This window comes from Lissotriton helveticus, chromosome 3_1 (assembly GCF_964261635.1).
Source record: "Lissotriton helveticus chromosome 3_1, aLisHel1.1, whole genome shotgun sequence".
NCBI classification, from domain to species: domain Eukaryota; kingdom Metazoa; phylum Chordata; class Amphibia; order Caudata; family Salamandridae; genus Lissotriton; species Lissotriton helveticus.
Window position 1 is genome coordinate 1068831126 of NC_136061.1, and position 24604 is coordinate 1068855729.

Consider the following 24604-nt stretch of genomic DNA (forward strand, 5'->3'; position numbering starts at 1 on the left):
TTTGTGGCCCCATCCACTTCCCACCAAGACCTCCTAGTGCCCCATGTCAGATCGTCCTGGGGATGGAAACTGCTGTCAGCAGCAGGTATAATATTCCTGATAATAACTGGATGCTGCCTTTGCATCCAATGTGGTCCTGCCCTGTGCGGTCTATGCGCTGCAAAATGCATTCCTAAACCACTTGTCCAGCAGAGAGAAAGGGAAAGAATCATGTTACAAGAATGTATAAATGATCTCATGCAAATTGAGATATAATGTAGGTTCACTCTGGGGCAAGGAGGGAATGTGGAAATAAAATTGACAATTGTGCCCCATCATTTCCCTGTTTCTGCCTGACAGCCATTTTTCTCAGACAAACACCCACTTCAAGAGAGAGACTTGAGAGATTGCTCCTGTGCCCGCTTGGCGCTGGAAGCGCTCCCCTTAACTCGAGTTATTGGTCTCCTCCTCCTTCATTTGAGCACCACGGACTCCTCGCTTTGCATTGACAAGAAATTATGATTTATTAAGCATAGAAATTCAGAAATGAGGTAATAAGTAAATTTAATTTACCATAGTTTCTATGTGTGCAGCACAATGCAGCACATATAGAAACAGCGAAAACAAGGAGAAATAAGTCACTTCTCCTCGTTTCGCCATGTTAAGACCAGGTTTTCACTAGTCCTAATTTTGGCGCTGCCTCATATTTACACGTCCCTTGTAAATAGGGGAAGCTTCAAAATCAATGGGTGTTGTGACTGAATTTGTGTTGTGGCTGAACGCCCACCGCAACACCCATGGCTCACCCCTTTCACCCTCTGTTTAGCGTGAAAGGGTGCCTTATTCACAAGGCGGCATTAAGCCATGTTAAGTGGCTTAGCGCTGCCTTGTAAATAAGGCAAAGCCCCTATCGCCACAGGAACGTCATTAAAAGTGGCGTTCCAGTGGTGATAGGGGCTTGTAAATATGCCCCTACATTTTTTACATAAATTCCTCCTGTGAGTCTTGCAATAGGTTTTGGTTCCTTAATACAGTTAAAGTTTCCAATACCAACATTAATGTCATCATTTGTTTGAAATTTTTACATCCAAAGTGCCTTGTCAAATCTCACACAGTTTCGCGGCTCAATAAATACTATCTGCATTAGTGTAATAGTATTGATCTTCAATTATAGGCTAATCACCAAAATAATCCAATTGCAATCTGTGTTACTCTGTGGTATAATTAAAGCTTTTCTCTTTCTCACCTGGTTTTAAGAAAACACCCATTATATAACAAATAAATGATGAGTTTTCCTTTTAATGGTATACTGTATTGGGTTACATGGTCATCGGGCCTTATGTATCACTCTAATAGTTGTAGATATAATAGAAAACTGTTAAACTGTGCAGTCTAGCCTATTTGTTATCTAATGTGCTTCTTTACTACTGTTTGGGCTATGTTAGTAGCCCAATGTTACATATAACCATTCCCACTGTTTCTTTCATACGTGTAATATCCTAATAGTATCTCATTGGGCAGTGTTCTGGGCCAGTACATCGATGTTTCACTTTCCTACATTTAGTGAGTGTTAATTGAAGGTTGATAGTATTTTTCCAAAAAGATGGTTTGTGTGTGGATCTTTGGACATATTTCTATCTTTTGGGCTCAAGAGTATGCCAAGAAGTGTGGACTTGAGCAGTATTTAGGTTTGGCAAATGTTGAAATCAAATGGGTGGCTAAAAGAGGTTTAAGGTGGTACCTACTTTCTCATTTCCACTCTTAGCGATTGTGAGCATCCCTATTTTATATTTATTCATTGTGGAGGCAGTGATATTGGTCATCTCACTGGTGTTTGAATGGAAATGGAGATGAAAGGGACATTTACATCTTTGATGGCTCTATTTCCTCACACCCATTTTGTGTATTCAAATATTTGTCAAAGGATCAAATAAATACTCATTAGCAAAAGCAAGAAATTATGAGAAAACGAGCAGACTTCTAAACGAAACTGTGTCTGCCTAGCTAAGAGCTCACATCATGTCTTCGATATATCACCTAAACATGATTTTTTCAACAGCTGACCTATATCATGCTGATGGTGTATAAGTTACCTATGAGTGCAATAATGTCCTCATTATTAACATCTGAATTTACATATGCCTGAGCAGGTATTCCCAATGTGCAAACTTCAAATCAAAGGCTTTTTAAGAGCCAACATAAGAGGAACTTAAGTAATTATATTTTATTAATAAAAAAAAACACTTTCACTGTACAGCGGTAATCTCTATAGACTTGACTGATAGTACAGGGGTAGTCTATATATATTTTTTTAAACAACATATAAGCATTAACAGTTATTATTCCCTTCATATCTGTACTAAAGTAAACTGATACTAATCAGCGGTACAACACAGAACTTAGCTTTATACTTATTGTTCAGGTGTATGTCATGGAACATCAAAACGACGGAATACGAACTATGGAATAACGGACTAGCGAGTAATCTCAAGAATACGGACTACCGCTCCCCCCCCCGCCCTCCCCCCCCTCTTCCTTCCTTCCTCCTTTTTCCTCCTTCGCCTACTTTCTTCTTTCTTCTTCCACTCATGTATAAGCCTTGTCCATGTATGTAAATATATATTTTTTTATATACAATAAAGAATTTCGGAAATTAAAAAAAAAAAAAAAAAAAAAAAATACAAGTAAACTGCTCTGTAAAACAACATTGCTGCCTTCCTGGTTTGGAAAAGAGCATGTTAGCCAATCAGATAATCCCGTATCGCTATGTACTGATGTTGCACGTTGGTACTACAGCGGCCACAGAACTCACAAAAAAACCTTAGAACTTAATATTTACTTACTCTACTTATCTGCACTAACCCACAAAATCATATGTGCCCCCTACTATGTAATGCTACCCAATTTTACAAAATAATGCAGCTGACAGTTTTTGTGCTACGCGAAATACAGAAGTCTATGAAAAATGCATTGAATTTCAAGCACGTTTAAGGACCCCCCTTTTTCCTCTGTACTCCCTTGACCAAATGCTGCAAAACTTCCAGTTCTCTTAAAATGAAATGGGGGCAGCAGGTCTGCAAACTTTCATGCACCTTTGTCAAACAGGTGGAAAGTTATTAAGGAGCAACATTTGAAAAATTACCCATCTCTAATCACTCTAACTATAACTACCTCTGTCATCACATATATATTATAATATCAGTAAAAATCAATGTGGACAAATATCATGTTTACAGCAACAGTAATAATAAACACATTTATTACTACAAAGCAGCAAAGATCAAATGTCATGAACTCGCCATACTAAAGCAAAACTGTCACATGGGAAACACTGTTTACTGCCTCAAAGACTGCATGTTGCAACTTCACCAAGGGATAAAACTCCCCCATACAGTAAGTGGGCCTCTGCAGTAGTTTACCTTCCTACACAATATTAGCCCCATGCATCCTGGCATCGGTTAAATAATGTTTTTTTAAACAAATACACAAAAATGTCATGGCATGCATTATATATGCAGATGCACTGAGGGTAATATGCCATTTACTACCATTGTTGTGGGAGTGCTGGGGTAGCATGCCTCACTCAAGGCTTCACATTTCATTGGCTGTGGATCCACTCCACACGACAATAATGCATCTTGATATCTACTACATAAGTCCATATAATAACTGGAAGTGACTACTGTTCTCAGTAACATTGCAGTGATGTTAAGGGCCCTACAGCAAGCTAGGACAAAGAGGTTTTGAGCTCTAGATCAGTAGTAAAAGAACGCCATAATTGGGGTGCAGCGTAGCCCTCACATTTTTCGAACTCCCATGCTGCTACACCTGCTGCACTGAATATACCGAACACTCACTCGTCTCCTCTCAATAAGCAGTCTCATATCGACAGTCGTCATATCCGCGTAGCTCCAATTCAGGGAACTCGAAATCATAATGTATATTTCACTAAAAGCTGCGGGTACTAGAAAACAGTAAATTGTGTATTTTACAAGCGGGTGAAATCAATTTTGGGCTGCTATAATAAGTACGTCGAGGAAATGCAGGATTGTGGTTCTCCGCATGTTTATGTCACTGGCCAGAAACCACCTATTCTTACAAAAACATCGGGTTTGCACATCCATACAGAAATATCAACACAAAAAACACACCCTACTATCAAGGAACACCGCTGAAGACTGGGATGCAGGAAAGCAGGAAACATGACGTAGGACATGCCTGCAGAGCAGAACACATGATACCGCAACCAATATAGCTCAGGGTGGATTCTTTTCCATTTCACATGACCTAAAAATAGCTGCATGCTTGTGCAAGGCTTCATTTATACTGCGCAATGAGAGCATGTGTGTGGACAACACTGTAACAGCACTACTGTAACATTACCTCTGAGTCCTTGGTTCATGTTCACAATTTCTCAGGTTTATCGTGCGCAGGGCCCGTTATTCGTTCTTGGAAACTCAAAGTGCAGCAAACACACGATGTGGTTGGCCAGGCCTTTTCAAAGTGCGTTGCTGGGAAACTAACCAGAGAAACAACGGTGAGTCTGTGGGGGGTTCTCGCGCCTCTTTCTCTAAGTTCTAAAGTAAGAATTTTGTTCGGGTTTTGTATTTTCCCCTGACGAGCCAAACTAAATGTAGTCTTCTAAAATGACGTGCAGGCGGAAGTATATACTATATCTCCTATAGGTAGTAGTAATAACAGAGGTGGATTGACACAAACTTTGTACTGGTGAAAAAAAAAATCAATGTGCACCATTTTGTAGTTTGTGTAACTGAGTCGTGGCAAACATGTTTATTGCCCAAAGAAAATCATTGTTGAAACGGACTTTACGTGATTGTTTCTGTATTACAAGCCGAGAAGCGGAGAACAATAAATATCTCCCGCTTTTCAAATATGAAAGGTAGGATTTTCGATTCAGAAATAATTTGCTTCCGTTTTATAAACAATTGGTCAAAACAGTGCAACATCAAGTTGTGCTTTGCTTTTTAGGTGTGTGAATGTTTGTTAATGACTTTGCAGCCATTTCACAAATGTTTTTGAGTACAGGACTGCGACAGGAATACTTTTTTACATGCTCTTACATGCCTTTGTGTATTGGCACCAAAACGTCTAAATTCATATTAGTGAAAATGCAAAGACCATAGGCCTTTCTGTTTCTGCTAATTTTATAATATCATTCCCATTTTGATGTTTTAGGATCAATTCACAAATGCATGTACGTGTAAACGACTACTGCACAAAATGTGGGGCTTTTGTGAATAGGCCCATTAATGTACCCTTCTTGAAATTACTAACACGTAGAATGGTTTTTACATTTCAACAAAGTGCTTTTGGCATTGGGTTCCTCCTATTATACGTAAGTAAATTCTTTATTGTATAGTTAATAAAAACCATTTACAAAAGATAAAATGCCGTAATATTTGTAAAAATAGAAAACAAAAAAAAAATGATCTGGGGATACATACATAATTAAAAGTTAAAATCGTGAATAAAAATGACCTTTGGACTTTGAGAAAGCCGAGTCAATTACAGAGGAAACAGTTACACAAGTAATGTAAGTTCAGGGTATGAATTAGGGGCCCGATGTAGGTAAATCTTTTTTACCACTTCTTAAATACCGATTCATACCGAATCGGTATTTAAGAAGTGGTAAAAAAGAGGAGGGCAGATGTAGGTAATTTAATTTTAATAATTACCGAATCGGAAGGAATCGGTATTTACCGATTCGGTAAATACTGAATCGTAATGCCCATTGATTCCTATGGGCATTGAAGCCCATAGGAATCAATGGGCATTACCGAATCGGTATTTACCAAATCTGTAAATACCGAATTTTGCAAGGGTGCAGGGGGTGTCACTTTGACACCCTCTGGCACCCCAATTACAGGCATGTGTGCCATGTGGCACACAGACATGCCCTAAGGGCATGTCTGTGTGTCACATGGCACAGGTGTGCATGCACAGATGTGCATGCACACCTGGATTTGGTATTTTACCACCCAATTGGATTGGGTGGTAAAATACCGACTCCTAAAGGCCTGTGGCACTGTTTGCAGTGCCACCTACATGAGATTTACCGAATCGGTAAAATTACCGATTCGGTATTTTACAGATTCGGTAAATTTACCGATTCGGTAAATTTACCAATTCTGTAAAAAAGGTCCCCTACATCTCAATGACCCATTTACCGGTCGGTAACGGCCGAATTCGGCTGTTACCGACCGGTAATGGCCACCTACACCGGGCCCTAGATCTTTGCCACAGTTCCTCTCTTTCTCGTAAAGTTGGTGATAAATTTGACTGCTCTACAAATGAGTTGAGGGTCTGCTGAGCACAGGACTCTTATGATCGCGCGGAACGACAGGTGCGAATTCCATATTCCTTGAACTTCGCTTTTAGCCTGTTCTGGCGTTCCTGGTCCAGTGCGGGACAAATACAGATCAGATTAATGAAATCTTGTTTTGCTGCACCACATAAGTCGCACTCCTTGATGCCTTGGGTCCTCCATTTGGGTTGATCAGCATTGGTTGGCAGATGTCCCAACCGTAGGGTAAGGCATTTGTGCTTAACATGTGATGAAAATGCGAGTTCTAGATAGGCTGCCGGCGTAGACTTTTTATATGATTGTATTGTCATCCAGGCATGTGAGCGATGGCTCAGGGTTAATTTGTCATTGAACAATAAGTGCCTGTCGGCAGCCTTCTTAAGCGCCTGTTTGAACGTTTGTACTGGGAGTTTGGATTCCCAAAGCACTACTAATTTGGTGGATTCGAGGGATTGTTGTAAAAATTTAGCGTACTGGAAATTCCGACTGTTATGAATTGCTTCCCACATGGCGCGATAGACCTAATTTTCTTGATTCATCCAGATGTCATACCAGAATTTGACAGTCTCATATTTTTTCAACAGTACTTGAGACTGCAGGCCAAATTCGAGTCACACTTGCGCAGGTGATGCGTTGTATGGTAAGCCAAATACACGCTTGTAGACTTTTGTTTGAATTTTGTCTATAAGCTGTGCACTCTTTCCGTGATGTAACACGCTCCCGTAAGCTGTTGTTGGAAGTAACTTGATTTTCATTACGGTTAAGAGTGGGTTGAACATAGGGCCTTTGAGTTTGATGGCTAAACTACTAAAAGCATGTAACAGGGCGGTGCCCTTCTTTTCAATGGCGTTGAAATGCATGGAAAAATGTAGGCGCTTGTCCAATAGGATCCCCAAATACTTATAGCTTTCCACTTCTTCCAGTTTGTTGTTTATTACAAAGATTGGTGCTGCTTTGCAGCGTCGAGTTATTACCATAATCTTTGTTTTCTTGCTATTTATTTCAAGTAGGTTCTGTTTTGTGTATACGGACAGTTCTTGCAGGAGACGCTGCAGGCCTATTTTCGTCTGGCTGGGTAGGACCACATCGTCGGCATAGGATAAATGTGTTAAGCGAAGATCTCCTAGCCGCGGTGGGTGAGCATTGATCCTGTCTAGCCTCGAAGTCAGGTCAGCCATGAATAAGTTGAAGAGGTGTGGGGCCAAAATGCAGCCTTGTTTAAGTCCATCAAAGGTGCTGATCTTCCGAGTTAGCCGCTGTCCGTTGTCAATCTTTACCTGCATCCAGGTGTTGGTGTACAGGTCCATTATTGGGGTCCAGTAGGCCCTGCTGCTTCAGTTTAGACCAGAGTAGTTGCCTGCAGACACGGTCGAACGCTGCCTTAAAGTCTATAAAACAGGCGTAAAGTGCCTGATGATTTTGTAGACTTTTTTCGGCTATTAAACTTAGTGCCATTGTATTTGCCATGGTGCCCGTGCCGCGGCGGAACCCTGTCTGGTTTATCGGGATTTTGTTGTTGGCTTCGGACCATTGGGCAAGGTCAGCTAATACCAGGGATGCGTAATATTTTGCTTCAGCATCGATAAGTGCTATAAGGTGGTAATTAGCTGTATTTTTACGATCTCCGCCTTTATAGATTGGATTGACGATCGCCCCTCTCCAGCTTTCTGGGAGCCAACTTGTGTTGTTTATTACCCTGAATAGGAGGTTGAAATTACGGGCCCAGTAATGGGGGTCCTCCTTATAAATTTCCTGGGGGACGCCGTTTGGCCCTGGTGCACTGTCTTGCCTACTTTTCTTTACAATTTGTAGTATTTGGGGTTCATCACCTGTCCACGGTGGTTGGTCTAAACCTTCCTGTTGGTTCCCAGAGATGTTTGCCTAGACACAGGCAGTGCCCTTCACAGCCGCAATGTTTGATGTTCTAAGTGCCCTTGTTGCAGTTGTTATCGGCGGCGGCGGTGATTTTATTGAAAAGGTATCAACTAGATACTGGACCCATACTTTTTCGGTGATGCAGGTCATGCTTATTGTTTGTGCTGGTCTGTTCAAAGAATTAACTTGCAACCAGAATTCCCTGGAGTCTGATTTTTTTATGTTGTGTAACATTTTGGTCCAGAAGTCAGTGACTCTGTTTTTTTTTCTAGTCCAAATTAGATTCTTGTAATGTTTGCTTGTTTAACGAACTGCTTGCCATATGTTTGAATTTACATTGTGACCTTGGGCTCGCCTTGTGAGGTTCCGCAGACGTCTTCTTAAGGATAGAGTGGACTTTGTGAGATTGGCGTTCCTCGTCGGGTGGACCTTCTTTTTGTGATTGACACCAGTCCTGGGTAGTTTGTTTAAGAAGTCAGACCAGATTTCTGGGCACAGATCATTTTCTTGAGTTAGCGATTGAAATAGCTTCTTGGCGTCCTGCGCTATTTGTGGTAATGTGTTACTAGTCCACCTTAATCGCTTCAGGTTAATTGATGAAATTTCACCTGCTATGATGGGTGCTTGTGGATACCTTGATGGTGCCAATTTCATTTCAATGTGCTGCATTGAGTGGTCGCTGTCTAAAGAGCATATTATTTGGAAATTTTTATTTAGTCTTAGAAGGGATAGTGAGACTATGGTATAGTCCAAGATGGTGCTTGTACTATGGCCTATGTAAGTGGTGGAAGGGGGTTTGTCCTGGTTAGTTCTTCCATTTATCACCCGCAACCCTAGGTGCTCGAGGTCCCACATCAGCTGCCTGCCCACTTTATCTATCTTCTTTGCTGGTGGAATCTCCTGGGTTTCTACGCCCCAAAGTTCATTGGCTGTGAGGATGTTGTCCTCGTCTTCCGGGCGATGTAGGAGATTAGCATTGAAGTCGCCTGTAAGGATTATCTCCCAAGCTGGTTGTTAAAGATGGAGATCAGAAACAACGTTATTAATGCGTTTGAAGAGCTCTTTTTTAACTGTGGTTTTCGGGTGAGCGTATATATTAATTAGAATGATAGTTCCAGTTTTGGCCTGGGATATCCTTTCTAATTTGATGATTTGCATGTCTGCCGCCGGTGTGGCCAGTTGGGAGGCCTTGATGTTCAATGCGGTGATTATATAGACCGACAGTCCCCCCTTCGCACGGCCATGACGCTGGGTACGAGTCGCGCTAACGTGAAAGCATAATCTGCCTGGTACATCAATTGGGTCCATTAACCACGTTTCCTGTAGGGCTATGATGTCCTACATGTCCCAAGAGTCTGTTTTTATGCTGTCATTTAAGATATCTTTTGCACCAGCGATGTTCCAAGAGAGACGTTTTATTGACTTTCCTTCGGTTTTGCCAGCCCGGCTGTAGTTTCAGTCGTCGTTAGTACCCTGTTTCTGTCTATTCTGGTGTTCGTTATTGACAAATTCAGCCCCCCTGGCACCTTGCAAGACTGAATATATTGGTCGGCTTGCCCATATGTGGTCTTCTCTTTTACCACGCTTCCTTAGGAGGGGGGATGGATAACACGGTTTTACTTCTTCTTTGAGAGTGATTCCCCAATCTTAAAATTTGGCAGTTTCCGTGAGAATTTTCTTGACAATTCCCACATTCCTCCAAGTTGCAAGGGTACCTTCCTTACTTGCGCTGCCACTGAGGGTAATAAATTCTATTGCTAATAGGTCAATGGATGTTAAGTGTCTAAGACTTGGAATTGCAGATGTCAAGTGAAGGATGTTTCCTCGGTTTAAAAAGTCTTGTGTGCCTTGTGCCTTGTAGTTAGGAATGAAGAGTAGCTTTCCTACTGTTGCTGTTTTTGTATCATTTGTTTGCTCACAGCTGAAATGTGTGTGGTCATTTGACTAAGTTCTCTTCGATTGATGTCTTTCATGGTCCTTTTCATCATCACATGGTTGTTTTACTATTTGGCTGTAGGCATTGTTGGCCTTTACTTTTAGGCAAGCTCGTTTTTGACCACCCAGTTCTGTGTAGTGCGCATGTTCACTAGCGGCGATCGTAGGACAGGGTTCTATCCTTGTTGTGTTTGTTGGTCCTACGCTTTGTTTCTGTACATTCTGACCTGTGGTTATCATTACTTGTAATTGTTCCTGAACACTCTTGTCTGCCTTAGCTGTGACTAACCTGGCATTTTTTTTATCCTTCTTGTCTGATGTGAAATTGGCGCTTGGGTTTGTGATCGGGATGAGGGATATTTTATGATTGTTATCCACACCTTTGATGACCAACCTTTGGCATCCCCGGTTATTTGACTCGTACTTATTTTGTTCATGTTCCATTGTATGATATTTTATACCCTGCTGGGGAGTGCGTAATTTTTGATGGGGCTTGTTCCCCATGTTTTGTGCTTCACACTTTAGACTCCCTGAGGTTCTGATCGATTGTGCGACCTCACAGTCTGATATTTCCAGGCTCCAATCTGTGCCGCTTGAAGCAGTTGATTGGCTCCCATGCTCGACATTGGTGGAGTCCTCGCTTCCTAGACTTGTTGCGTGGACAGTCCCCTCTGTAAGCATCGGTGTTTTTGATGTTACCATATGAACTGGGTCATTTAGTGCTGTGGTCGTGGGTTTTTGTCCTTCGTCTTTGAACCTGGTCTTCAGAGTTTTGTGTTCAATTTTTGTCATTGTGGGTGGCTGATGTGGCCCCTCTTTAGTATCAGGTTTAATTTTTGATTGAGTTTTTGCACAATTAAACATAGGAAAGTTGAACAAGGCCTGCTTATTGGCAGGTAGGCAGTTTGACAATTGGTTTCTGTTTTTTCTCGCACGTTTTTTCTGGCGTTTAGTTAGACCTTTCTGATTGTTTCGATTTTTTTCCGCGTCCTGCTTGGGTTGATCTTTTTCAGATGATTTGCGGCTGCTGTTGTGCTTAACATAGGGTTTAATCCCTGTTGGTTTTATTTCTTCTATTAAATCATCAGTTATTTTTGTTGGTTTATTTTGCTTCATTTTTTGGTCCATTGTTTGTTGTGCAGCTACTGCTGTTTGGTCTTCCTTCCCCTTTTCGAATTTGGCTGTATCGTTATTTGGGGTGTTTTTACAATTGACAAAGGTGATTAGGTCACTTCCATTTAATATACTGTTGGTGCCCTGGTTAGCATGCTTGCATTCCTGTAAAATATCTTTGAGTATTGATGGCAGGTCCTTCAATTTTTCCAGTATGGGACTACAGGTACATATCGGGGGCGGTACCCAGGGACGAATCTGATCCTGAATGATGTCAAATTTATTGACCATTGTATCCAATTTTTTATTTATGCTAGATATGTGTTCAGCTATTGTACTCATGAGATGTATTTGAATATCAAGTTTGTCAGACTGCATGTTTAGAGTTTTAATTGAGGTTTCAAGTATGCTACCCAGTGCACCGTGTAAGGTGATTATGGATTCCAAGTTTCGTTGAGGTCATACTTTCCTGCTTGCTGGCATTGGTTTGCTTTATTATTATTTATGGTGATTTTCTGGTGTGCGCACTCTTTTGGTGTCATAGTGGTTCGATGATCCACACTTATATTTCTATACGTTTTTTTGGGACTTTTTCGATCGGACAAGACCAGAACACTTGAGATTTCTATTATTGATGGTTCCTTATGGCAATCAGCATCAGGGCCGTTAAATGAGTCTGTAAGCACATAGGCTTCAACGTCCTGAATCGACCCACTGAATATCTCAATTACATTTTTGTTTAATAGCTCCGGAATTGATTGGTTTTTTAAATGCCGTCCGTTTGGTGTTATTTCCTGGACCTCAGTTATAGTGGTTGTTAATTTGTTATATGGTTTTATTTGCTTGGAATCACTTGCACTTGTTTTGTTATCCGGCTTTTCTTTATGTGTTGTTATGCTTCCTTTATTATCTGGGAGTGTTTGGAGCTCCAACCAGGAATTACACTCCTTACTTTTTTTGTTGGATTTTGTCGTTACTTGATTTAAGCGCGATTCCAGCCTTGGGGTTGAATGGCTGTTTGGATGTTCCTCATAAGCTGCATCATGAGCGCTGGTGTTATGACACCCGTCGTTGTTGCCTAAGACCTTAAGGCTTCCAACCATTGAGTGATCTAAATTTATGTCACTTATTGATGGAACTGATGATATTGATATTCTTTCAGTTTTCTTCAGGTTTTTGTATGTTGAGCTTTTTTTTGAGGATTCTTCCCTGGGGCAGTCCGTGATTCTATTGATGACTCCTGGTGATGTTTGGTGTTTCAATTGTTCTTGCACTGCGTCATGACTTTTGTTTTCCATGTGTACCTGAGCTTGAGTTTGTATCGTATACTTATTGTTCTCCTGAATGGCTTGCATACACTTGCTTGTTTCCTCAGTTCCATTGCTCTTCCCTGAGTTGGAGTTGGAGTTGGAACTGGGCAGAGGGGTCTGCGTAACTATTGGCTGTATGCTTACTTTGCTTGGAGACATTGGTTTTTGAAGTCCGTTTGGTGTTGCAGGCATTGTGTAAATTGCAGATACAGGGTCCTTCAGAAATGAAAATTTGCCGGTGGGGTTCATTGAGCCAAAAATTGAAGAGATCGGGGGTATTAATGTAGTGGCTGCACTACCATCAGAGGAGGAAGTTGGAGTTTTAGTCTTCGATTTTCTTTTCGCGATTTGTGGAGGGTTCTTTCGGGTCCTCCCAGACCTCATCACTTCCAACAGCGTCTACCGGCCTTAGTATCTTAGTATTCTTTTGATTTTTGCTCACTTTAGTAGTGCCAAATGGTAATTGATGCTGGGGATTAAGGCTGCTGCCCCTTCATTACTCTCCGTTGGAATTATTGTTGGCTGTATCTCTTGCGTGGGATGTTTTCCGCCCGCGGTTGGCTGCTTACCGCGCTCGCACCACTTACCCCCAGCCTCTACACCAAATCAAGCTTCAGCCCCAACTCTGGCCCTGGCTTGGCTTGGTTTGAGCACAGGGCGCTTACTTTTCAGTACAAAAGTTTTTGTGTTTTTTTCTCGCTTACTGTGCCTGGTGACAGCGATACAGGTCCGACTATCCGGTCGCTTCACCACGCTTCAAGCTTCACGGTTCGCGCTTGTGCAGCTGGCTCCTAGCTTAGGTGACCGGTGAAGCGATGACCGGCACCACCGATCCCCCATCTGACAGTGGTGCAGTGAGATCTGGGCAGGGTGGTGTTAGCAGGTGAGGCAGGATCGTTTACTCTCTGAGAGGCAAGATCGTGGGGCTTTCACTCTCTCCTCTGCCCTCTGCCCGCCCGCCCGCCTCCACCTTCGCTCTTGGCTCTTGCCGCTGTCCGCAACTCACCTCGCTAGTAGCAGTAGCAGTAACAGTAGCTGTAGCATCTGGTGGGCGTAGCCTCGCTTGCTCCTTGCTCCTTGTTTCCTACACCACCTGTTCGCGTTGTCAGTATCAAGGCTAGGCAAGGCAAGTTCCTGACTAGTTCCTTATAGAGCCCAGGTTGGCAGAGGTAGGTGCCCCGGCCGCTGTTGCCGCTGTAACTGTGCTGGCGGCTCTGGCAGTCCTCCGCGCCCCCCCATTGGAGCTGCTGCGACCTCCTCCCTTCACGCGGATCCTCACAGGTGCTAATTCCTCGCGGCTCCGCTGTCAAACTGTGCTCACGAACGGGTGGCGGGAGCGGGAGCAGGAGCAGGGAGAGGGGGAAAGATGAGCAGGGAAAGGGAAAGATGCCTACTGTGACCGTCGTAAAAAATCCCCGGTTCGTAGCTCCATGGTACTTCAGTGGCGGCAAACTCTCCCGGACTCCACAGACTCCACTCGTGCTTCGAACTCAAAGCTGGGAATCGAAATGCAGCCACAACGATGCGGGAATGAGCGGGAGCTAGAGCGAGGGTCAGGGTCTCCACACAGCAGCCTCTGTCCCCTACAACGGCGTTCACGGCAGCCCGCTCCGCTAGGTCCGCTAGCTCCGCTCACTGGCTCTGCTCACAGGCTTGCACTGGCGAGAGACTCGGAAAACACGGAATACATTTTTCTATTTTGTTGGTGCAAATGCAACTTCTGTAATACAGACAGGTACATTTCATATCACACATGCCATATTGCAAAAATGTTTGCCCTGTGTTTGCACTACTACTGCATAGTTTCTGTTAAAGTTCCCAAGGGTAAATGGCCGTGCTTAAAAAATGCATTTGGTATCAAATCTGGTGTTAATTTAAAATAATCCTAGTTGTGCTTATAATAGACAAAAGGGTCTTTGCGCTGATTTTGCTAACCAGTGTGCAGGCCTGCGACTTGTTATTGCCCCGGCAGTTATTTCATTCTTTGGACGGGTTGGGCGGGGTGCATATGTTCTTCATACAAACTGACCAATTGTGTCTCTTATAAGTTGGTGGCAAGCCTTGAACAATGCAGTAGGGAATGGCAGGTAAGGGGATATTCTTTGGGCAAAAAAAAACCTTCAATTCGCACTCTTATATAATAGAAAGGAGAGCAGGTTTTATGGCTATGGATATGGCCAGGAACTGCCGGAGGAGGCCCCCCCCCCTTCCGTTAACAAACATTATTGACCAGGACATGAGAGGGATTTTCTTTGGAGGCGGGGGTACAACCCCCGGCCGTATTTATTAAAAACATACAAATAAATCAAAAATTGAAATAAACAATATTTACACAATTACGCAGAAAATGTTCCATGACATTCGATTACAATTGATATATACAGATATCAGATGGCTAACCTTAACATACTTTTAGTACAAGGTATTTCCTATCTTAATCTAACATATCAATCACATTATAAAATATTTCTTTTCTGCGTATCCTATTTGGGCCTACGGCAAGGTCACTAACTGGTGTCAGATCCTTATCACTAAAACTACGCCCTCCTGTCGGAGTGCGCATGCGCAGAGGGCCCGTTTACCGTGAGGGTACTTTTCCCCCTAGTTACCCCCGTGTGCCCTATTAACCACGCCCTTCTGACAAAGTGCGAATGCGCAGAGGGCCCGTTTACAGTGAGGGTACTTTCCCCCCCGGTTACCCCTGTACGCCCTATTATCCACGCCCTTCCATCGAAGTGTGGATGCGCAGAGGGCCCGCTTACCGTGAGGGTACTTGCGCCCCCCGGTTACCCCCGTACGCCTTATTAACTCCATTAAAGGGGGCCCTTGCATATCTGCGCCGTTTACTGACGTCATTGTGCACGTGTGGGGTGGCCAACCAGCCTAGAGAAAGCGTGACTCTCCCTACCAACAGCCAACAGGCTGTAACTGCCCTGGAGTTCTAGGAGGGACCACTGGTCCCTCCCTTTGGGTGACCCCATTCAAGAATGGCACCTCCCCCTAAGGACCTTAAATTAACTGCTCACCAATCATGACCTTACCGCCTGACCAAGGAATAGCAATAAATACGACGATTGATGACCTGTAAACGAGATAAAGTTCTAAGGAACAAAACGTATTAGTCAGACAGTCTTGTCATCTATAAACATCTGTAACAAACTGTGAAAACCTTCCTAACACACAATACTAATCATCTGCTTCAGGGGATGGTGGGTGGGGAAAAAGAATTACAGCCTCCTAGAGGCTGGAGGGGCAGGCTGTGGCGCGGAGTCAGAAAGGCAGACTCGCGCGCTCCACGGCCTTTTAACCCCTCCTCGGCCAGGCCGGATCTAACCGGCCTGGCCTTTGTTCCACAGTGACCCGGAAGTGATTCATTCGGACCCGGGGTCCAACCCACGTTGAGGCGCGCCCCCGGTTACCCCAGTATGCCCTATTAACTCCATTAAAGGGGGCCCTTGCATCTCTGTGCTGTTTACTGGCGTCATTGTGCACGTGAGGGTTGGCCAACCAGCCTAGAGAAAGCGTGACTCTCCCCTCCCCCGCACCCATGTAGCCAACAGGCTGTAACTGATCCTGGAGTTCTAGGAGAGACTACTTGTCCCTCCCTTTGGGCGACCCCATTCAAGAGTGGTGCTGCCCACTAAGGACCTTAAATTAACTGCTCACCAATCATGACCTTACCACCACAGGCCAGCGTATTTGACTGACTATCTGGCCCCCCCACCCTCCTATCTTGAAAGGTGATGCCCTATCCTTAAAATTCATAAACCTAGCTGTTATATTTTGTAGTCCGCCTATCAGGCCCTACCACCCCACTGCAATGTCATGCCTTGTCCCTATACACCACTAACTAGGCAAGAAGATTCTCTGCGACGGTTTAATCACCCGTTGTGGACAAATGGACGTCGTTTTTTAAGAAGCACAACTCACCCTAGATGCACCCCTGGGCTATGTCTGTAAGTAGCAAGCTCTGTATTTGCTTCCAGTGGCCCAATGGCCTCACAGAGTCGCTTCCCTATTGGAAGCTCCGGAATGTCTGCGCCAGGGTGTACTGCGGGCACAGACATGTCGACCCAGACTTCTACCCGGGCGTCCCAGTGTACCCGGTCCTTTCACACCCCCTCCCAAGTGCGGGGCTGTCTGATCCAGGGAAATTAGACCTGCCGCTATAGGGCCACCAGATGGGCCCAATTGATGGCATCACACTGTACCCAATAAGACCCATCACCACAGTCACTGACACTCATTGTCGGTGTAATTGGCAGGCTAACCAGGGAACCACAGGCCCAGGATCTCCTATAAGCATATCACGGCGTCCCTAAGCTCAGGGAAATGTTCTGCATATGCCTACCTCCTTTTTTTGGGTGGAATAAAATTACTATTTTCAAGATACTAGGACCGGCTGGTCCAGATATTATTATTTCTTGAGCCATTCATTTGGTTATATTCCCCCACTATTTGATCTCTTTCATTCATCGATTTATATGTTTGTGATATTGCTGTTTGTGATGCATTGATTTTTTGTAGAATGTTTGATGCAAAGACGTTATTATATATATTCTTTTGACATTGTTTGTTTTTATGTGTGTAAAAATTATGTATAGTAGTGTAAATATTTGATTATACAGCTTGTTTTCATTTCTGCTAATTTATGTGAAAAATTTGAAAAACTACAAAATCATTGGCACTAAATAAATATGCCAAGGGTAGATATAATAAATATGCTTCTAACCCTCCAAAGATTTGTCTAAAATAATTGTGGTTTGGGTAAATTGTGTGTTGTACATTTATTATTACCTCCTTACCACGTCATTTCCTATTGTGTCTGCTACAATGGCACCCGCGAGCACAGGTGCTGTAGTGGCAGAGTACTGAAGCACGTGAAGCAGCGTACTGCTATATTACTGTGGCCACCAATGGTTAACACACCTATAAACAACCAATACAGTGCAGGCACCTCTTGAGACCTTGATTGATCGCCCATCACCTTGATGCCTTCACTTGCCACTCACATTCCGCATCTACCGGTTCCCTTCGTTGTCCACCTCTTTCAGTTGTTGCGGTGTGGAGCACTTCCCAGGTATCCGCCATGGATCCAATCATACATATGTGAAAAACAAACAAATGATTAGTGCCTTTTTGTATGTAGATGACCATCACAATTCACAAGTCAGCGCTACTTCTGTGCCGGTACTGTATGATGCCACAAGGATGCCTCAATCCTGCGTGATACTGGACCCGAATCCAGTCTGTTTGACAACATAGGCACCCAAAGTGCGCCAGCCCCAGGAGGAGTGGGTCCAATGCGACACAGCCCCGGAATAACCTGCCTAGTTGTAAAGGCCCAAAGACGTAAAAAATTGCATAACCCCACACGTATAAGTGTCAAGGCACCAGGGTGCAGAGATGCAGCCTGACGGACATCCGTGGTACAAGTGCACAGGCTCTCTCCATGATTGTGCCCATTTCCATGAATACCCTTGCAGGTGAGACAAGAATGCCTGAGGTGTACCGTGACGCCATAAGCGTCAGAAGTATACTTGAGAGAATCCTCACCGAGGATCGGGCCAAGTAACCCTGACCTCCGAACCATGCAATAACTATCCTAACCTTAGAGGTAAAATACGTAAAGAAGAAGGTTTTGGCCAACCTGGCATTTTAGCACTTGTGTGGGCAGACCATGTAATGATTGGTCTGCCATTATAACAGGGCTCCTCCTGCGGGTGGAACAAACCAGTGGTGCAAGCCCACTAGCAGCTTTTAGCTTACTGGCCCTGGCACACATACGTGTAATTCCAAGAGAATTATCCGTAAATCAGCTAGGTCAGCCATAAAACACCTGGCCCCCCACCATAATTTCCACAGCGGGCATATGCATTGATGAGTGTTTACCACAGCGCCAGTTACCCTATCGTGTGACGTTTTGTCCAGTAATAACATTGTTGGGACGTTTTGTCCAGTAAGAACATTGTTGGGTGACTACATGGTGCTGCTTATTAATTAGCAATCAACTGGCAAACCCATTTTCGCTATTTCTCTTCCCTAAATCGTCCCTGAGATTGTAAATCAGAGTAACACAGTGAGGGATATAATCCTATCATTGCATTTGCCACTGTATGGGATACAGATAATGGTTTCTCAGTGGTTAAACTAAAGGTAGGAAGCGTGACCTGACTAGTAAATGTGGCTATTAGAACCAGGTGGCGTAGCCCTGTCCTCTGTTACAATCTGAATAACCTTGTGCCTGCGCCATAAGTACTAGAGTCATTACCCTTTAGAGCTTGACAATGTTTGCAAGTGGCAATCGCTTAGCTGATTGAAATTAGGCCTTCAATGAGGGTGCCTGGCATAGCCCCGGTTGTATACCTGGGCACCTCTTCCTAAATTACAACAAGAGATCACATGCTGTCCCTAGCATCAACTGTGTTGCCGTCATCGATACGACCTGATAAATGAAGCCTTTGCAATGGGAAAGGACAAGTACCATCTCCCATCTCGGACCCCCCTTGAGAAATGTTGCAAACAACGCGAACTACCGATGTCTAGCCCCGGGTCCGCCTAGAGGGGAATGCAACCCATTACTGTCTGTAAAGAACCGGCTTATATATTTACCAGCATACCCTGCACCATGTACCTGGCCCCGTGAAGGCGTACTCCCCTTGTGCGAATGTCCCACTAATGAAAGAATGGAAGTCTACAGTGGAATACAACATCGTGTTCTTGGTTAGGCAATGTCATTGCCCCATCCTGTGTAAAGTAAATGCTTCTAAACCCACCCGATACTTCCTACTGCTTGGTACCACCAAGGCAGAGTGCACACATGACCGGTTTCCTCATGCGCGAAACACATGGGGGCATTCTTATCCCCTGTGTAACACATACAGAGTATATAATTTAGTCTCAATACCTGTTGCCCACATAGATTATGTATACTCTGTATCCTCAATTCACCCTACAGACTATACCACTTTAGTATGTGCCTCACGTTTTAATTTAACCGGTCCTAATATATATTTAGTTCTATGTGGTGATAGCTCGCACTTTGCGTGCACACAATCAGACTGCCAGATGCCCTTGTGTATATCATGGACTTAGTGCACACAAACGCAACCTGCACACGGCAGGGATCGCCTTGAGTGCTTAGTGCACTTGCCAACTGTGTTCAGTGCACACCCCGACGTACCAGAAACTAATGCCCACCACTGGATACTATAGTGTGATTACCGTGCACTCAATGCCTACATGCAGCAAAGTCTCCACACTGTTCATCCTGTGCCTAGTGCACACACATAAGATAACCCTAACGATGAATTCTGCATATCCTGGTTCTGCAAGAGAAATGGTCATTTTTCTGACTTTACCCATTACTCTCAGGTGCTTTGTGCACACACGGACATAATGCTGGGGGTTTGTAAATGCATAACTAACTGTAATTCATTAATGTATCCGTTCGCATTGGCTGGCCCAGATGCAATTACTCACTACGATAGCTCAACCCTGTGTTTGACAGAAACCAAATACCCCTAAACGATTCCCACGAGAAGTGTATGCCCCCCAAGCAAAACCAGCAGTGTTCTGGGAGGCGCACTGTTATGGCATCACTAGGCAGAGGCATGACAAGCAGAGAACGTGCAGCATGTTACAACCGTCCCTGCCCCCCACACACACACACATAAATTAAGGGCAATCTGCCTGATCACTCCGTAACCCAGGCCTGTTCAACTATTTATACACACAAAAAGATCCCTATATCGCGCTTTTATGCTGTCGTCCGGTTGTTTCGCAGCGCTTTAAATTCCACTGACCATGTCCCAAAAATAGGCTACGCAGCACCAGAAGCCCTCGCGTTCACATAGGAGCGCTGCCTGTGGCTACCCGGCAGCAGTCTGTGGTTAGCCGACCTCAACATTACAAAAAGGATGGTCCTTTATAGCGTGCTTGCATTTTTACTTTGCTTCTGCATGACACAAAATGTGCCTGTCATTGTTTGTGAATCACATAACATATTAGCACTTTGCCCGCAATCATGGCTGTTAGCCTTGCTTAGTGCCCGGTTACCATTAACAAAGTTGCATTTTATCACTGCAATTACCAAAATGCAAAATCAGAGAGAAGGCAGTGTTCCCCTACGGGACGTAACAAAAGTGATTATGTTCCTTGTGCCTCTATTCAGTTTCTAGCTTACACGTATGTCTGCACACAAGGGCCTGAGAAACGGAACAAGCCAAGGTGCGGGAAAATTCAAGGTTTTAACTACTTCCAACTGCACTGCCAGTTAGCTGCCCGCTACTGACCGCGCCACCAACCCGCACGTGACCAGCTAAAACTAAATCAATGGGAGAGTTTTTCTATTGCTAGGTTGAAGGCATGTTTTAAATGCTTCGACCTCAGCAACACGAGCTGCTTAACTGAGCGCTCCCAGTTACGCGGATGTGGGCAGCAGGTCACAGTGATCAGCAGAGACTGCTTAATGCACCGTTATATTCATTTGAAGCTGTTGGTGGCACTGGCGACTTTATAACGCTCATGCATATGCACACCCGCGCCTTTATATGTATTCATAAATATTCGTTCGGCGCGCGCTAAGCTGTTCTGCAGGACTAACAGCTCTTGGAGTCCCGTCTTGCCCATCTGTCTAGTCTTCTGCGCGCGTGGCTCAAGACGCAGCCTGGATGTAGCACGCACAGCTGCGACGCGCCCCTACAGCTCTTAGTGGCGGTGAATGAAGCCATTTCTCATTCTCAGGCATGAATAATGATACATATGTATTGATTAAGGAATTTTGTGCACCCTCAAAATCAATGAGAATTAAGAATACAGCAGCTCCGGCTTGTTTAATCTCATCTCCCCAAGAACACATCCCATTTAATTGTAACGCTGTCTTGATATTCGTAGCATTACCACGTTTAGTGCAATCTGACCCCAACCAACGATAAAAAAAAATAATCTCCTCCTCGAGTCGACAGGACAAGCCATTAATGCCCACATTTCACCACACACCAATCTGCGGTGGGAGCGGGCATACTTACACCCCTAAATAGTTGCTTGTGCACTGCTTAATAGTTCAGTCTGGGTTTATTATTAAGTTGTAAAAGTTCTTGGGGTGCTCCTGGGGTAACGTGTCCACCTTAACGTCCTCTGTAAACATCAAAATGTGCTTCCAATGTGTTTGGACGTTCCCAAACACATTGGACGTCCCCCTGTATCCACACACTTTTTGTAAAAATTCACTAAAGTTCACTTATTTCATTGTAGATTTTTGTATCCTTGTTTTATTTCAATATTTCATCTTCTTTTTCAAGTTTATTTCCAATGTATTTTTCCAAAGTTCAATCAGCATTTCCTACATTATTTAATTTCATAATGCTCCAATGCATTTCGAGCCTGACAGCTCTTCGTCAGGGAGCCTCTCCATTAAACAGAATTAATGCACGCATATGAATACATATGTTGTAAATAAAACTCAATATTTTTAACTGATATCTCACCATGTAAATCTCCTCATTTGTATACATATATCTTACACTATCGTTCAGCGATTAAATAAGTGATCTTCAGATTTATTAGCAGGTGACTAAGATAAAAAACAATGCAAAACATTTTAGAGATGTATTCTCAGTTACCCTCATACCCACAGTGAAACAATAACAATGAGTTACTTACAGAAATCTTAGTTGGATTGGGCGATTTCTTGGTAATAGCTCTTTAAAAGAAAAAGACGATATGTATTTGTCGTTACTATCTATAGCCTTCTTAACCATTCCATGATCAAATTAGCTCTATTTATTCGTGTGCTCGCCAACACTTACTTAATATTCCCTTTTCCTCGCCTCTCTTTCGTTTGTGCGTTGCTGATGCCGGTTTGGTTCTCCGTGTGATTTTACCTCCGCGTTTTCTGTGATACAGACATATTGTCTGAAGTAAAAGTAGGAATATATGTTTAGTCGCCATATTGGCATGGCTAAATAACTGTGAGTTTAAAGTCTAAAGTCTTCATTAACCATGGTATTGAAATCGTGGTGTGTTAAATATTCGTGAGATATATATGTGGGATTGCTAATGTACCGGCCGAGGAATTTCGAGCGGTTTCACTTGACTTGTTATATATACATCAAACGCGCTATCTGAAGTGGGAGTAGAACTGCGTGTTTAGTTGCCATCTTGGTTTTGCTAAATGACTGTAAGTTAGAAATCTTCATTGACCATGGTGTTAATGTTGTGGTGTATTTTCCATGAGATGTACTTTTAATAGTGTACCGGCTGAGGATTTTCGAGCAGTTTCACCTTACGCGGTATATGTAAATCAGGCTCGCTGTCTGGAGTAGAAGTAGAATTGGAGATCGGACTGCTATATTAGTGGCCATCTTGGCGTGGCTCAGTAAACGTTTGTGCAAAACGTTTGACATTATGTCAAGTTAATGATTGGGTCTCTCTAATCATCTGTGGTTCATTAATTTGAATGGGGATTGCTGATCTAATGAAAATAGTTCAAAAGCTTTAGCATTGGTGGTATTTTTAGAATCACGGTCATGTGAAAAGATCAAATTCTAGTATAAGAGATGCGAAATAAGTAACTATTGTCACCAATAGTCAAAATAATCAAAATAACACAATCAGTTAAATTATTAATATGTGTAGCAACTACTTTCCTTCCCAAGTACAGAACATACTTTCAATCGTTGATTGTGAGTTCACAAGTAACAAGCATATTCCATTCTTTCATTTAGACCGTTCGGTCTGTATGATTGGAGTTTCATAATCCACTAATTTTCTCTCCCGAGGAGACAATTATTGTTGTCTTTACCTTTTTCCTTCGTTGCGACTTCAAGTACCAGGAATCTCAATTGGGAAATATTATGTTTGGCCTCCATGAAATGTTGCAACTGACTATTTTGTGTTCTTCGTTCTAATGTTAGATTTATGTTCATTTATTTGAGTTTTGAGTTTCCTTTCTGTTTTCCCCATGTATACTTTTCCGCAGGAACATTTTAGTAAGTAGATCAAGTTTTCTGTGTCACATGTAGCTGTCAAATGAAGTTTTAATTCAGTTCCTTTCATGGGGTGATTGATCTTGTTGCCACGTATCACACTATTGCAATTGTTACAGTTCAAACATGGAACTGTACCTTTAGCCTTAACTGATGGTTTGCTTTTTGTTTTCAGTATCTCCCCTAGGTTTTTATTTCTAGTGTAAGCGAAAATTGTTTTTTTTTGCGAAACTTTGTTTGAAATCTGGTTCTAATATTAGCATATTCCAATGCCTATTGATAGTTTTTTTTAGTTTTTGACTTGCTGTCGAAAATCTTGTGACCATCACCATCCTGGTGTTTATCGGTTTCTTTTTGTGTTTCAAAAGCTCTTCTCGGTTTAATCCCAGGTATTCAGATTTGGCTTTTTTCAGTATTGTCGGAGGGTACCCTCTTAGTTCGAACCTTGTTTCCATTTCCATCAGCCTCATCAGGCATTTTTTAGGGTCAGATACTATGCGTTTTATTCTCATCATTTGTGATAAGGGCATGTGTGTCTTTAATGACATTTGATGGTGGCTGTTAAAGTGCAAAGTGTTGTTTCTAGCCGTACTTTTACGGTAGATATCTGTTTCCAAACCTTCATCGGTTCTTGTGATAAGAACGTCTAAGAATGTAATTTCATGTTTTGATGTTTCACTTGTGAATTGAATGCGGTCATCTATTGAGTTCCATGCTTCCAACATTATTTTAGCTTGATCGTCTGTACCTTCCCATATTAAAAATATGTTATCGATGTATCGGTGCCCTCCGACAATACTGAAAAAAGCCAAACCTGAATGCCTGGGATTAAACCGAGAAGACCTTTTAAAACACAAAGAGAAACCGATAAACACCAGGATGGTGATGGTCACAAGATGTTCGACAGCAAGTCAAAATTTAAAAAAAATTATCAATAGGCATTGGAATATGCTAACATTAGAACCAAAGTTTCGCAGAAAAACCACTTTTCGCTTACACTAGAAATAAAAACCTAGGGGAGATACTGAAAACAAAAAGCAAACCATCAGTTAAGGCTAAAGGTACAGTTCCATGTTTGA

The 24604-nt window shown here is 43.0% G+C and overlaps 1 protein-coding gene and 1 long non-coding RNA gene across 2 annotated transcripts in view; one reads left to right on the top strand and one right to left on the bottom strand.

The window, feature by feature from the left end:
• Positions 1-24604, bottom strand: part of LOC144823275 (uncharacterized) — a 106582-nt gene that overhangs the window by 39588 nt on the left and 42390 nt on the right. The window lies entirely within an intron of this gene.
• GALNT3 (polypeptide N-acetylgalactosaminyltransferase 3) overlaps positions 4321-24604 on the top strand; it is a 672271-nt gene continuing 651987 nt past the window's right edge. The window contains exon 1 of the mRNA XM_078681629.1: positions 4321-4516. The gene's annotated coding sequence lies outside the window, so the exon portion shown is untranslated. The remainder of the gene's footprint in view (positions 4517-24604) is intronic.